The 16125-nt window shown below is 36.5% G+C and overlaps 1 long non-coding RNA gene across 1 annotated transcript; it reads left to right on the top strand.

The window, feature by feature from the left end:
* Window positions 1–14152: 14152 nt before the first annotated feature.
* LOC114364921 (uncharacterized) lies at window positions 14153–16125 on the top strand. The gene is made up of 2 exons (XR_003656891.1): window positions 14153–15083; window positions 15186–16125. It is a non-coding gene; the product is annotated as an uncharacterized LOC114364921 (long non-coding RNA).

Raw genomic sequence — 16125 nt, 5'->3', positions numbered from 1 at the left:
TTGACTAAATTGGTTCCTTAGTTAGATGTGGAAGTGTGTTTTTGCACAAGGTGCAAAAACTAGTGCAAAGATCCGGGAACCAAACGGGTTTTGTGAAACTGTAGAGCATTAATAACACAAAGATTTTTTGTGTGAATATGATTAAAACTTATTCATATTACATTTAATATGACGCGGATCACGATATCTACCTACTCAATTTGATTAAATATTTATACATTTTATCATTGAAGAATCGTTTCCTGTAAACCGTCCTTACATTTCCCGGCTGTCCGTTTCACTTAGGAATTACTCGGAAACAATATTTTCCAGTTGAATATTCATGTTAGCAAGGTGATTTATCACCTCTAATGAATGCGAGAGGGTTTACTTTGCAACAATCATGGCGCTAAGAGGCTGTGGTTTGTGGTAGCACTGACAAATATGTTCTATTGCTGAACATTAATTAATAAAATGATCCAATTTGGGACGTGTAAGCTTTCATTCAAAATGAATGGATAACTCTATGTTGTTTGGTGTGGCAAGGAAATGCTGTATCATGATGCAAGTATTTAAAAATTAATTCAAAAGTAAAGATGGAATATAACTGATTTGATAAGTAGCTCTCATATTCAATTTTCCACCAAGTATTGTTAAAGTTCCAAAATAATAAGATTTGGAGGTTCTGAATTTTATTCTCACAAACGGGCACTAGAGCAAATTTTTTGGGTACTTAATACTTATGTATTCCCGTTTGGTAAGGATCTAGTTTAATCAATCTGATTTACGATTGGAATAAATATGACTACGTGCTACGGCTAACGCACATTAAACAGTGGGTTTGATTGAACCATGTTAAACAGTTGATAAATTGAAGTTTGACAATACACACTATAGAAACAATGAAGTAGACAATAAATGTAGGTACTTACACATTATGGAACTTCCTAACAGTATCGTGACAGTATCGTAACATGCGGGTGTCATTACGTTTTTTCTTCGTTAACTGCCCAAGTTGTGTTTACCACCCAAGTTCCCAAGTAATCAGAAAGAATGTAACTCGCCCACATTTCCTGATTAAGCACAGTACACATTACACGAAGCTTGTTATTCCCACATTATTCATCAACACGAAGCCCACTACCACGCGGGGTTACTTCGAAAAACGTTATCAGAAGTTTCGAATGTTGCCATCCCTCTCTCGCAAAGCGAGATGCTAGCATGAGCGACAGGGACAGATAGACTCGAAACTACGTAAACAGCGTTTCGGGGTAGCCCTGCAGAGCTTTGGTATCTGACCTATTTCGACGCCCGTGTGTTCTAAGCATTACTTTCAGACACGGCCGCAACTTGACCTGGAATTTTCAAACGTAACCTGATCATCATAAGGTGGGTTTTCGCGTTTGAGGTAAACATTTAATTTACGAATTTATCTATTGAATGATCACACAAGTGTAAACTTTATAGACCGCGTGAATTAGTCCGCGTCGCGCGTGTTGTTTACAGTGTACTAAATTCTATGGCCAATAATCTGTTTGTCGTCCGAGTTTTCACGTTTATGGCTTTGGTGTATCTACAGGGAAAACAAAAAACGTATTAAAAAGCTGGAGATAATGTTATGTTTATTTAATGCATAACAAGGCAGGTATTTGACCACAATCGCACCTAGTGTTAAGTGGGATGCAGTCTAGGATGTATTTGATTTTTTAAGGCAGACTTAATCAAGTTAGACCCCATTTCACATATGCTCTCTGAAGAATGGAATATTTTCTTTCATACAATAGGTAAAGTTGATAGGAACATGGAACTTTCATATAACAACAGTTGAACTCTAGGTTTTGGATCTAATTTCCCCATGCGCTTTATTTCTTCTTTAATAGAGAGATTTCTTGCTTATACGTCCTCGACGATTGGCAAGCTATAAAAATTCTACCATAGTCTTCTCTTTTATAAACCTCATCATCAGCATCATCATCATTCAGCCATAGGACGTCCACTGCTGAACATAGGCCTCCCCCAATGCTTTCCATGTTGATCGATTGGTAGCGGCTTGCGTCCAACGCTTCCCTGCTACATTTACGATGTCGTCGGTCCACCTTGTAGGTGGACGTCCCACGCTGCGTTTTCCGGTACGCTACGGCCTTATAAACCTAAGTTGACCAAACTATAAAATATATGAAAATTTTTGCAAGGCTCGAGATTTCATCTTGCGACACACTAATATGCATATTAAATTCTCGTTTGAATACTACGCGAGATTTATTACTAAAATAGTCTGGAGACGAAATTTTATTATTCTTCCAAAGCCATCCGATTCCCCACGGTATTGTCTGGGGGATAGAGTTTAAGTTTCAATTTGGAACGAGCAGGAAACTATAAACTAAGCTTAAGTCGGAACTAATAAGGGTAAGTCCTCGCTATACAGACGGATAACAGTGTTTTGGCTTTAGTTAAGTAAATTACTTAACTTTGGAAAGTATTGTAGATATTTGCGATAGTAACTATGTATACTGAAGTCAGATTTTGAAATAGCTAAATACTCGTAATAATATAATGATAATTCACATTTTAACTCTTGTTTTACTGCTATGTATCAGTATACCATCAAAACTTCATAGTAAATAGTTTTTTCTTCATTGAAGCGAACTCTTCTTCATATAAGAAGAAACAAGATTACTTGCCACTACTGATTGATTTTGTTTGATTGGGTGGTAAAGGTCGCGGTAAGAGCCTGGATGCGGGCAGCGTAGGACCGTTCATTGTGGAAGGCCTCCCGCCTTTGTCCAGCAGTGAACGTCGTTTGGCTGAAACGAACGAACGAAGGTACTTACTCTAAGAAGATATAATAATTATCCAATCATTTTTCTCTCAAATTAATTACTAATTACAGGACTCTACAAAAACTAGTCTAGACGATCCTCCATAAACTACCTACATTACATTTTAAGTACATATCTAATAGTCCCAACCCTACCAACCTTCCGATGCGGAAGTCATTAGGGGAGGCCTATATTCAGCAGTGGCCGTCCTGTGGCTGAAATGATGATGCTGATGGTCTAATAGTTAATTTTTAAAAGATTATTAGCAATTTGTATTGCACAAATTACTAAAGTCCCGTTAGCCACTCGTGTTAAGCTAAAAAAGCTTGTGTTATGAGTGGGCTCACCATAATAGTCGAACGGCGGTGGGATTCGAACCCGCGTTCCTCGGATCTCGAGTCAGCCACTCCGACCCCTTCACCGTTCGACTATCGTGGCTATAAGTATAGCACACAGCTATCAAATAGCTATGACATAACTACTATTCAAAAATACACTCATTCATCAATACACATTTTCCATCGACTCTGTTAACCCCTCAGCCGTAGCGGAGATCGCGCTCCGCTCCGCATCCGCAACGCGTCCGCATAATCCGGCGACATCCGCATACCATCCAAGTTAAATTGTAGCGCAATCTGAGATCTTAGCCTGCAGTTATGGGCGGAATGCGGGGCGGTAGGGCGGCGTTCACTATTGATGACATTTACACGATATTTGTCGCGGGAAGAGCCTGGATGCGGGCAGCGCAGGACCGTGCATTGTGGAAAACCTTGGAGGAGGCCTTTGTCCAGCAGTGGACGTCATTTGGCTGAAACGAACGAACGAACGAACACGATATTTCAAAATGAAACTGTGTTGTTTTGGCGTGAAATCAAATAATGATATAGAAACAGTGTCCTTACATTATATTGTATTTGTAGCATTATTGGGAACAAAAAAAAATAATTGGAAAAAATTAAGGAAACTGAAATAGGCTAAACTAGGACTGAATTCGGAGGTATTTGGATTTGATTCCCTGTAAGAACCTATAGATGAAAAACGTATTCATGCCATCATCGCAGAAAGTGATGGCAAGGCCACGAAAAAGCGGTTTTTATGTGCAAAAAATATGACTAGTAGGTATTTCCGTTTCTAATTCAATTGCATAAGCCTATACTGTTTACCTCGAGGGGTAATTGTCTGTACCTAGTTTTAGAATTTATTTTTTATTTTTTTTACGAACCTCCAATACCTGCTATTTATCTTATTTTACATTAAAGGTAAATTCTATCAGAAATATTTTCATTAAACTCAAAATGTTTTGCAGCAATGTATCAGACCCTTATGCATCCGATTAGACTCCCGTGTGGTTAAATAAGTTCCTAACTAGACTCAAGTTCTAGGCAGACCGAACTTAGTCGCGGTTACTGAGCACGCCGATCAAATCCTCCCTGTTTGTTGGGTTCGACTGTTTTTGTAATTAAATGTTGTTTCTTATTTTATGTATTCACAAACATTACTATGAGGTCTCACAGTGCGCGTGGACGCACAGGGTCCCAAAAACCTATTCATAGACAATACTTGAGTGGCGGAGTGACATAAACTGTTGTAGAAATTGCCCATTCATAAATTTAAAGCACATATCAAAAGCACCTTAATGAAAAAGGGCTACTATAAAGTTGATGATTATATAAAGGATAAAAATGTTTGGAATGTTTAACTACCTAGCTCGCATCAATACTTATGACTATAATTTGTATATTTTAAAGACGGTAAAACCTTGAAAAGAAGGCTGACAATAGTGACTGAGTTTCTTGCGCTGCTTCATCTCAGCACTGGCCCATTTATTGTCCCGAAGCAGTGGTAGGGTTGGGACGTGTAAAAGCGCTTTTTTAAAGCCTATTTGCAAAAATAAATGAATTTTACGAATTTTATGAATTTTTTATTTACACGAACCAATCAATGCTGTGCGTTCGACTTCTTATAGCGTTGCTGCTTTACTTTTTGTGAACACGGGTGGTAATATGTCTAATAGCTTACAAAAAGTATTAAAAGTTCTAGCATTTATAAATTGCATCTCAAAATAAACAACTTGAATGAATTGAATTGCTAAGCTCTCATCCATTGAACCACAAAAAATAGTTTTAAGCTACTATATTTTTAATGCAATAAATTGTTCTAATTACATAGAATACTCGTAAATTACCTAGCTCTACACTGTGCTAATTCCTAAAATATAGTAGTTAACTATTATTCTTAAAAGAAAATTCTTGAAAAGATTTTCCAATAGATGAGAATCAATCGAGTTTAGCCATTGAGGCGTATTGCCAAGTTCTTAATAGCGATTGGGTATGCACATAAATTTGTCTGTGGCAGCAGAACGTTCCGGATAGGGTGACCATTTGCCAAAAAAATTAATAATAAAGACGAGACCATAAAATTGCTTTAGTAGGTAGAAATAAAGAGGTACAGAATATTGATTGAAAACTATTTCTAAAGGAGTAAAAATCCTGATGTCGAAATAAAGTATGAACTGACAAAGAACCCTGTTAATTCAATCTCAGATATAAAGGCTTTTTCTGTTTACAATAATATGACTCAAAAAGGTCAACTTTTTAAAATAAAATCTAAGGAGAATACTCTGCGATTCTACTTTAAAAGCCACTAGCTTAATATTTATTTGTCAATGACATTTTTCAGGTCAATTTTCAGAGAAAATGTATAAAAATGTCCTGCAACAATTCATGGATATGGGACACTACTAGCGATTGGGGCTGCGTGGCGCGGCTAACAAAATATGGGTGACTTTTGACACCATATTTGCGGCTGCAGCGCTCAAACTAAGCCACTTTTAATTATATTACCCAACTTTTCCAATTAGTTAACCACTACGCGTTGTGGTGTTTTTATGATGGAATAGTTTCTGTCAGGACTTTGGGGACGTGTGAATTTTGGACTGTTACAAAAAGTCATAGCTCGCGTCCTGCGATCAAACACCAACATCGTCGTAAAATCTAAATTAATACAAAACTATTTCACTTCGCATAACATTACAAAGCATAACATTTAATTTTAGATTAATTAGAATTAGAATGTATCATAGGTTATACAAACTTTCAACCCTTATTTTGATGTGAGCCCTTTAAAAAGATTTTGTACCAAAAATTTGCTTATATTACGTACCCTAACCCAAACCTGTCGTTAGGGTTCAATCTGTATCAAAATTGATTAGAAAATACTATCATAATTTTAGTAAATTAATCTAACTTCATTTCATAACATTTAATAACTCAAGCTGTAGACGATTCGAACTTATTGACAATAAAAGAGTTGAAGAATGGCCACTATCTTTGCTTAAGCACTCAAGTAAAACCAAACTTAAAAGCTATAAAACCATTTGAAACCCAAACCTAAGTCCTGACTCTCAAAGAGTCGCTGCCTCTCAAACAGAAGAAAATAGCTTTTTACTCCAAGTTAGAAGTGTCATTTCAGAGGCAATACTTTTGAATTCCGTTTGCTTGCATTTGGAGAACGAACTAAGTGTAGAAGCGACTTTTATGTTAGATACTAATGTTTTTAAACGTCTTGGTGTGAGCTGTCAGTGCTTGAAATACAGGAATACCATGACGAGTAATTCTGAGAGAATAGGCGTAAGGCGTGACGTATAATTTGATCTAATTTTCTCAAAAAAGAAAAAACTTAAAATGAGATTGCAGTTCTTACCATTGCACGAAGTAGAATATAAAAGGCAATAGTTAGAAATAGAATGTTGTGATAGAAACTGTGGGCATCCTTCATATACCGAACCCGGGAAATAGAGGTCGATTGAATTGAGAAAAAGTCTATCATTTTTGGTGGAGATATCAAAATGAGAGTCCTTAGATGATTTGCACTCCTCGTTGCATTACAGGCAGATATTTAACTATGGTGAGATTTAGCAAATTATCGTTATCATCTTCTACGTCTTTCCTTTAACTCTTTACTCTTCGGTAGTTGATTATTTGAGGTTGGGTATTCGCCCGAGTTATGCGTTTATGAGCAAACATCTGCGGACGACTGCTGAATTCTGAATGCATTAATCTTTTCAATGAGATAAACCTAAATCAATATATATTTTCATGTGCATTTCAAGAGCACTTTTCAGTCGGAAAATTTAAAACGAAAATAAGCTTACCAAAGCTCCGAGAGATCGTCGGAGCTTTGTTTTTCAGAAAATATAATTTTAAACGCTGTCGCTTGCAGAGGTAAGAGTTTATACGATGGATTGGAAAAGTAATAGGCTAGTATGACAAAATAGTGATCTTCGCCAGAATATCCAGGTAGGTATGTATAGTTTTATCAATTTAGTTATCTAATAATCAAATGCATTACTAAAGCTTGGGTCATTAAGTACTCATCATACTTATTACACTCAATGAAAGAGGTGAAAGAGAGAATTATAACCATTAGTACCTTTTGTTACCGTTAACCTTCGCCCAGCAACCATTAAAAATAACCATTTCTCTCTTCATCACACAAAAATATGAGCGTTTTCCCGAAATCACTCGCTTCGATTTTCAAATCAATGGAACGAAAGTGTCCGGAAACCGTTGATCGGATAGGGACGGCCATTGTCTTCCGGAAGTGGCGGAGGGGGCGGCGGGCGGAAATAGCCGGTGTGACAACGTGCGAACATGCACATGATTTGCGGTCCCCGATAGCGTTTCCGGTGTGAGATTTGTATTTTTTGAGTTATGGCATTTTTTGTGTCTGGTGCGATTTTTGTTTTAGTAATAATAACAAGTAAGATATTTTTGCGCAGGACCGGTTGTTATGGAAATTATTAGGGAGGCCATTGTCTAACAGTGGACGTCATTTGGCTGAAACGAACGAACGAAGATATTTTTTGAGATTATCTTTAAACTTTAGTGTTCAAGTAACACCACAAAGGGTGAGTCTAATGCCATAGGGAATTCTCTCTCTCATCGAGATACTCGATGAATAGGCGTCATAAAATTTATAGAAATTTTTGTTTTTGGAATCAGGCTACTAAAAAGCGGTGACATACTTCCCAGTTACCTAACCCTACCACTGCTTCAAGACAGAGGGCCAAGCAGAAAGTAAAGTAAGTGAACATTTTGCATTTTCTTGCGTCCGTAGATGTTATGTCCATAAATTCAATTATACAGACTTCAGCAACTGCCAACGTCCCCCCTCGTTTCAAAAACGCGTAAAACCGCGATAAAAAGCTAATCACCAGCCAGAATCGAATCGTTTGGCTTTTTATAGATTATTTTTTACAATCAGCGAGTTCTTGTTTTGGAAGTAATTAGACGCGGCCGTAAAATACTTTCTTCATCAAGTTAATGGGCCCGCTGATTCGCACCCTCCCTTGGCACTAGTGTTGTTGCTAGCCTACGGTATGAGTAGTATGGGCATCGATAGAGTAAAAATCGATAAGTATCATCAAGGAGGCGCACTAAACTGCTGCAGTTCCTGTTGCAGAATTTATACGTACGAGTAAACACTTATTTCATAAGAGATATTATAATTTTACTAGCTTTTGCCCGCGGATACACCCGCGTGATTCAGTTTGTCACATATCGTCATAAATTATAGCCTATATGTTATTCTGGGTTATAAACAATATTACTGTAAAGTTTCAACAAAATCCGTTAAGTATTATTTGCGTGAAAGAGTAACAAACATCCAGACATCTAAACTTTCGCATTTATGATATAAGTAAGAAGTAACATATCATCTTTTCCCAAGAGATTATGTGATTACTACCCGTATTAAACACAAAAGAATGTTTGGTGCCTAAAATTATGAATTTGTGATCAATTAATAGCAAGTTTAAAATAATGTAATTACTCGTACTTAATAAATAAATCAAAGTTCAGGATAATTGGAAATGTAACTGAAAATAAAATGTATCGATAATAAAGCTATCGACCTTCTTTACATCACTAATAACGAGTCGCCTACTCATTGTTGTTGCGCATTTTTGTTTTTAGGCATCACCAACGCAAGTACAGTTAACAGCACATCAGAATATACATTTTGTTGCAAAATATCTCTTATTCCAACAGCATTAGATGTCACAGTGTTTTACGTGACTCGTTGGCCATATGAGACTTCGAATTATCTTGATAGACACGTATAGAAAGTTGAACCCTGAAATAGCATTGGTATTGCCAGAATCAACTAGAAATCGTGACAAACGTCTAGAGAGAGCCCAAAACTTCCTTGGACTTGGCATTTCCACTTTAACTACGACTTTTGTGAGTCTTTTGGCATCTTATGTGATAGTAATAGATGCTATTTTTGCAACAGAAATCTAAAGTCTAATACATTTACTGACGATTATACGATGTGTGCTTAAGCAAGCATGACACAAGTTGGCATGTTTTATTATCGTTCCACGTCAAAAACTTTGATCATTCATCATTTTTTGTTTTGATGTTTGTTTGTAATATGAGTCACTATACGCAGTACGCAGGCAACTCAAAAAGACTTTTCTTTTAACTTTTCAAACAATAATACTTTATTAACGAGCTTATTAAACTACCTATCTCGATTAGGTATATGTTGCGAACTTCTATCACGACTATGCTAGCGGAGATTTTTCAGTCTACAGAAAATATACAGGGTGTGAGGTAAATGGGTTTATAAGCGACACTAGCCCATGTTAACTTATGCATTTAAATAGTATGGTAAAGTCAGAAATTTGATATCAACATTTTTTTTAAATTATCATATAAAATAAAATTTATTAAATCAGATTTGTATGAAAATTTTAAAAAATAAGATGACTATCAAACTAACTTATCTCTATAATTCATCTTACTGATAAGGAGCAGTGTTTTTGTTAGCCGTTGTATCTTGTACAAGTACATAATCTGTTGTATCTTCAGTCCAAGTGTATAAGAAACACTCGGAAGCCACACATCTTAAGGTGGAGGTGGCCATTATGTGCAGGCAGTGTTAATGGACTGGACCGAAGATACGCAGTGGAGATGAATGCAGTAGGTCAGTTGCTAGACGAAAAGTATTTACAATATAACTCCGAAATAAGTATGAGTGAGTACTGTTTGTTTTCATTAAATATATCCAGGCAATAAGTTTTGTAATCAACCTGTTTTTTTACCCTGTTGTATACACTCTTATGTATGTCATATCCACACTCTTCAATAAACTATATGTGGTCTGCATTACTTTATGGATTTAGAATGTAAAATAAATGTTTAATCTAATCAGATACGATCATTATTGTGCGAAGTTAATGTTTATAACAGTCCTTAAATGTTTTTTTTTTCAATTATTAAAATATTTCTTTTCTTAAAAGTTGCGACATAGCCTAAAATATGACTGATATTATAATAAAAATCAGAAAACTCTAGTGAAAGTACTGAATTTACTTGCATTGTTCCTGATGCTTCGGATAGCGTGCAGTATGGGGCGTGCTCTGCTGGTCTGTAGATAATGGTCACATTTGGACCCAGAGATAATATTCGCCAAGATTTTTGTGCACATTGGGAGTAAAGGATCGATGTTCAAACGACTGCAGATCAAGCTATACACTGTGCATCTTATACAGTTACAAGTGTATTTTGATATCGAACTGTTTACGAATTATTACATAAACCTATTTTTGCAAAGTTGTAGTATTTTGTTGACTCTAGTATACAATACTCATTATTATACTATGACTCTAGGTTACAGTTCACTTATACAGTGATTACAGTATGATGATTTTTATGTATTTCAATATTTCCAAGTCAGTTTAAACACTCGCGGTGTACTTTTTTCGTTTAAAAAGAGCTTTTTTTGTGTGATGGCGTGAAAAAATGTAAATAGAGTAAACATTTGGAATTTGATGTAGGTGTATTTTTTGTAATAACATTATATCATTTAGACATGACCGGGTGAGCTCATGTAATGCTAACCTATCTATTAAAGGTCGTATAATGTCGCTGTTTGCTGTTTATGAGACCACTAATTGCTGGTCAGTCAAACTTCGTGAAAATGTGTCCCCTATGACCATTATTTGTCGCTTTGGATATGTAAATACATAACTCATGAACTTTAAGTTTTGCAAGCTAAAATTGTGTCCCATGACACTAATGTAATTATATTTAGTGGACAATTTGTCTACGACAAGTGATTACTTCGCCGAAAAGGCTATAATTTAGGCGGGGCATCTCTAATACCTAATTAATTAATAGGTAACATGATAAATGGAAGCCAGTTCAAATAAATGGATGACAAGGGTTATAAAGTCCACCAACAAGGCGGACTGACGACCTCATAAAAGTAGCAGGAAGGCGCTGGATGCAGGCCGCTACCAACCGGTCAAACTAGAAATCATTGGGGGAGGCCAATGTCCAGCAGTGGACGTCCAGCGGCTGAAATTATGATGGTAAAGATGGAATGGATGAAACGAGGATCTTGAGAAGAGAAGAGAGTTGGCAGTGGAATAGATAAAAAAGCGGAAGCTCGTTCTTTGTCACGTTATTTGGGGTCCAACAGTTGACTAAAATGATGGTCGCTGATCGCCAGTTCTGTTTCTTGAACATGGCTTGACACGCTACCGCATGTCTAGATGATTAGCTTATTTTGCTTAATAAAAACTATTTTAGATCATAAAGAAGCTGCGCCGATTTTTGTATTCTGTTATGGTGTTGGGTGTAAACAAACGAGGAATGTCATATAAAAACCGTTCAACTGATCATGGGGAATAGAGGGCGCCAGCGGCGCGGAAGAGATAACACGGCGCTGACTTATGATCAGGGCTGTCACTGTTTAATGGACTAGAAGTTTTAATTGATAAAAACTTTAACCTCTTCATTACAAAACTTAAACTCGCGTTGATCACTAGTTTAAATTTACTTTTGTATGGAAATGTCATTTTAAACCAGTGTTAATCGCGAGTTTAAGTTTTCTTTTGTATCATCATCATCATCATCATTTCAGCCACAGGACGTCCACTGCTGAACATAGGCCTCCCCCAATGACTTCCACATCGCACGGTTGGTAGCGGCCTGCATCCAGCGCCTTCCCGCTACCTTTTCTCTTTTTTCTTTTCCTTTTTCTTTTGTTTGGAAATGTCATTTTAAACCAGTGTTCATCGCGAGTTAAAGTTTTGTTCTTAAGGTATTAAATATTGTCTGACCTTTTTAATGATTTTTATAATTATTAAAATATTCTCGAGCATTATGAATAAGCAAGACATAAAGTTAATAATATGACATGATATCGCCAATCGAATGGTCAGAAGTCACAATATAATTGACAAATCGTATATTCATTTAAATTATTATAGGCATGTCTTGGTCGTATAAGTTATAAAAAACAATATGAATACTTGTTCAGGTGAGCATCGGTAAGTAGCGTACCTAGTCGTAAAATTAATTAACAAAATTGAAGGGATAAGTGGACAAAGGTGTTATCTGTCAAAACTGAAGAATCGACTTTTTTGCATGAACATAGGTTTTAAGAAGTGATGATAAAATCGACTAAAGCTCAAAACACGCAAATTTTGTTACGTGTTAAACCTTAACAAAGGTGTTATCTGACAAGCATTCATACATTTCTGGATTTAAATGTGGTATGAGCAGATTAACATTTTCAAACACGCATAGGTTAGTTGTTAGTTAAGACCTTTGTCCACTCAACCCTTCAATTTATTGTCATCGGCGAAACGACTTTATTCGAAATAGCAATTGGCAAAACACGTGGAATAATGATGTCACTGTCTTTTTCAAGGTCCTATTAAAATATTCCAATAGAACACTGCAAATGATTCATAGCACAACCCTATTTGAATGTAGTTGACGCCAAACTCAGTCAAAAATCCATTGTGTTTTGCTGCGGACGCGATTCGTGCCAAAAACAATCTCATGGCGTTATCTATGGTGTCATAACTCAAAGCTGAATAGTTTGTAGTAAAAATAGACTTACGCACTTAATGCGTTTGGTGGAGGAGGCAGAATGGGGTAATTACCTGTAACAAAAATGATAAAACACATTAATAGAGTTTAGTTTATTTATTATAATTAGATTCTCAAGACTGTGATTTGTCAAGAAGACATAATAGGCACATACTTAGGTGAAGTTGTACCACCTAACTTTAACCGTAACTATAACGATAATCAGTGTTTTTTGTATGGAGTTTGACAGACTTTTGACGTTCGATAAAGTTGAAGTAAGATGGTGCAACCCAGCCTTACTTAAGGTTTTTGGGAGCTAGGCTCAAATAGTTATTTTCACTAAATAAGAACCTATGTAGTAAAAATATCATCTTTAAAACACAATTGGATTGGCTCAAGTTAGTATAGCATACGTATACTCTACACATAATGCACTAAGATACCTAGATACCAATTCAAATACATGCTTAGAATGTGTAGTCTCTCCCAAGATCTCTACTTATATACTTACAAGGAATTTTATTAATGTTACTAGCTTTCCGCCCGCGGCTTCGCCCGCGTGGATTTTTGTCTGTCACAGAAAAACTTTATCGCGCGCGTCCCTGTTTCAAAAACCGGGATAAAAACTATCCTATGTTCTTTCCCGGGACTCAAACTATCTCTATGCCAAATTTCATCAAAATCGGTTGCGAGGTTTAAGCGGGAAAGCGTAACAGACAGACAGACAGACAGACAGACAGACAGACAGACAGAGTTACTTTCGCATTTATAATATTAGTTGGGATTACTCCGTAACATCCCGAATGCTGTAAACAACATTAACGATCCACCTCCAGGGTATTATAAAAGAAACAAAACAAAATCGCATGTACAGTCTTCGCATAACATTTCCCCCTTAAGCTGATTATTTTAAGGATCAGAATATTTTCAAGTGTCCTACAGCTTCAGGGTATTGCAGTTATCTAATACGGTAATATTACATGTCAAACTTCTTAGATAGGGCGTTTTATGGGTTTTTGAGTCGTCAGCTTTTTTCTATCGCGAGATGTTTGCCCGAGGCCATGGAATTTGAGAAGGGGAAAACAATGTGATATAACGCTCACATGTATGGAAATTGTGTTTTCGCTGAAAAAATATAGAGAAATGCTTTTCTGCTCGACTCTACGAGCTTCGTATTACTGAATATCGTTCTCGAAAAAGCATTTATGGATGAAACAGTATATTATAGCCGCCCTAGGGGGCGCTGTTTAATTTTTCATACAAAATTTTTCGATGACACTTTGAATACGCAACGAAACGAACTCGAAAGTTTTTCCTACTAGAGGTACAGTACTCGTACTACGGAACGATAACTGCGTAGGTAGTGTATGATTACATGATAGTTTTATTTTCATTTCTCGTTTGAAAAATAAAATCGAGTGAGTTTTGCAAAAATATTTAAATTTCTGTTAAACACGATGTAACACTTTTTTTTTTGGCGAGATTGAATACTTACCGATTTCCACAAACAAACATTCCAACGAACCGTAAGGTCACATATTACAAAGTGCGCAGTGTTTCCTTTGTCACTTGATTGTGTCATTGTTAGTGATTCACTGAGTTTTGATTAACTTCTATTAAAATTAATTACATTGTTTTGGTACACAGAGCAATAAATAACCTCACTTTTTGAATGTCTCCGTTTGACAGATCAATGCGTTACGTTCCATTCTTTTAGTATAGAAGAAATGTATAATGAAATTAAATATTCAACACTAAATTTTTATAAAACTTAATATTTAGGCTCTTTAATTTAAATTCTAGCTATTTCTAGTATTTTCCTCAATGTTTATATTAAAATAACATTGTAATGTATCTTGATCGATCATGGGTTCGGAACGTTCTAGAAATTTGACATATTCTGAGCGAAACGAAACGCGCGGGAGACGGTCCGAATACTGTGAGTGACGTTTCTTCTGTTTCTAAAAGTTAAATAAATTAATTAAATTTAAATCGGAGGAGCAGTTTTGTGAGTTCTCATATCAAGATTATTCAATAAGAGGCTGGTTGACTCAAATAGAACTTATTAGAAAAAGAAATAAAAAATAAAAACGAAGAAACATTTTTATGGTTTGTTATTGTTGGGTTCGATTCGGACCACAAGTCACGGGTGATGACCGGCGCTTTTTGGAGTGACCTTTTTTTTTGCTCGACCGGCCGTGCGCTTGGACGGAAGTTCGTTAGTGTGTGGTGTTGTGGCATTCTGAGTCGGCCCTAAATGTGCCATTCCCAACTCAAACGGGCAGGGCACGCAGATTATTGTTGTTGAAATAAAGGAATTCCGGTTGGACACCGAAATCCCGCTGTTCGCCGATTTTGCGGACTCACTGCCACGTGCTGAGTTCTGTTACTGAAGGTAAGCAGGTCCTATTCCAAGGATTACCTTGAGTTTCTTCTTGTTATTTTGTTGTTTGCATTGGCGGCATTGTTAACCAATGCACCTGGTTGTTATTCGCAGATTGTGTGTGGTTGGGCAGTGCTCGGTGGCGAGCCTCTGCGCTGTTGCTGTCTGTTGTTGATGTTGCTGATGTTGCCTCCATAGCAGGTATGTTGTGGTTTCTTTCTCAAACTCATTCGCCTCTCCGCTGAGTTAGGATGAATTACTAGAAACGTGGCACTCGGTCACGGGCTACCCTACTTCATAGGTTGGTTCCGTTTTCTATTGAGCTTGTCAATTATTTTAGTTTACTTTGAAAAAGTAGATTACCCACATAACGATTACATTTTACCAAAAAGTAAATTCCTAAATAAATTTACCATTGTGATGTATTATCGATGGATTTTGTTGTGTTAACTATTTTTAGTTCGCTTTATGAAGGTAAATGATGTGATAATTACAATGATTACATTTTACCAAAAAGTAAATTCCTAAATAAGTTTACCATTGTGATGTATTATCGATGGATTTTGTTGTGTTAACTATTTTTAGTTCGCTTTGTGAAGGTAGATGATATAATAATTACGATGATTACATTTTACCAAAATGTTACCTGCTAAATAGATTTACCATTGTAATGAATTACCGTTGGATTTTGCTGTGTTCACATTTGCTCCATCCTCGAGAGCGATGGATTATTGTTTTTAAATTGTTTTTACTATTATGAATGTATTGTGCTGTTGTATAATATAATTTTTTATTGTACAATAGGAGGTGTATGGTACCGGCTGCTCTGTTGGCACCGGCTATCAGGTGTTTGGCACCGGCTGTCCCGCAGTGCCAGACGCTTGCTGCGCCCGACGGGTGCGGAGGGGGTTGAGCCGAGTGGTGGCGACTAGCGCGCTAGTAATCTTAAGTATTTTTAATCAGTACCAACCAAACGGCCCAACGACCCATCCCTTAATTTTTCTTTTTAAATATTTGTGTCTAACCCACAATTAAATTGTTGTCAATTTAAATA

This window comes from Ostrinia furnacalis, unplaced genomic scaffold (genome assembly GCF_004193835.3).
Source record: "Ostrinia furnacalis isolate ACB-3 unplaced genomic scaffold, ASM419383v2 OfSCF7487, whole genome shotgun sequence".
In the NCBI taxonomy this organism is placed as follows: Eukaryota; Metazoa; Arthropoda; class Insecta; order Lepidoptera; family Crambidae; genus Ostrinia; species Ostrinia furnacalis.
This window is presented reverse-complemented; position numbering and strand designations above follow the sequence as displayed.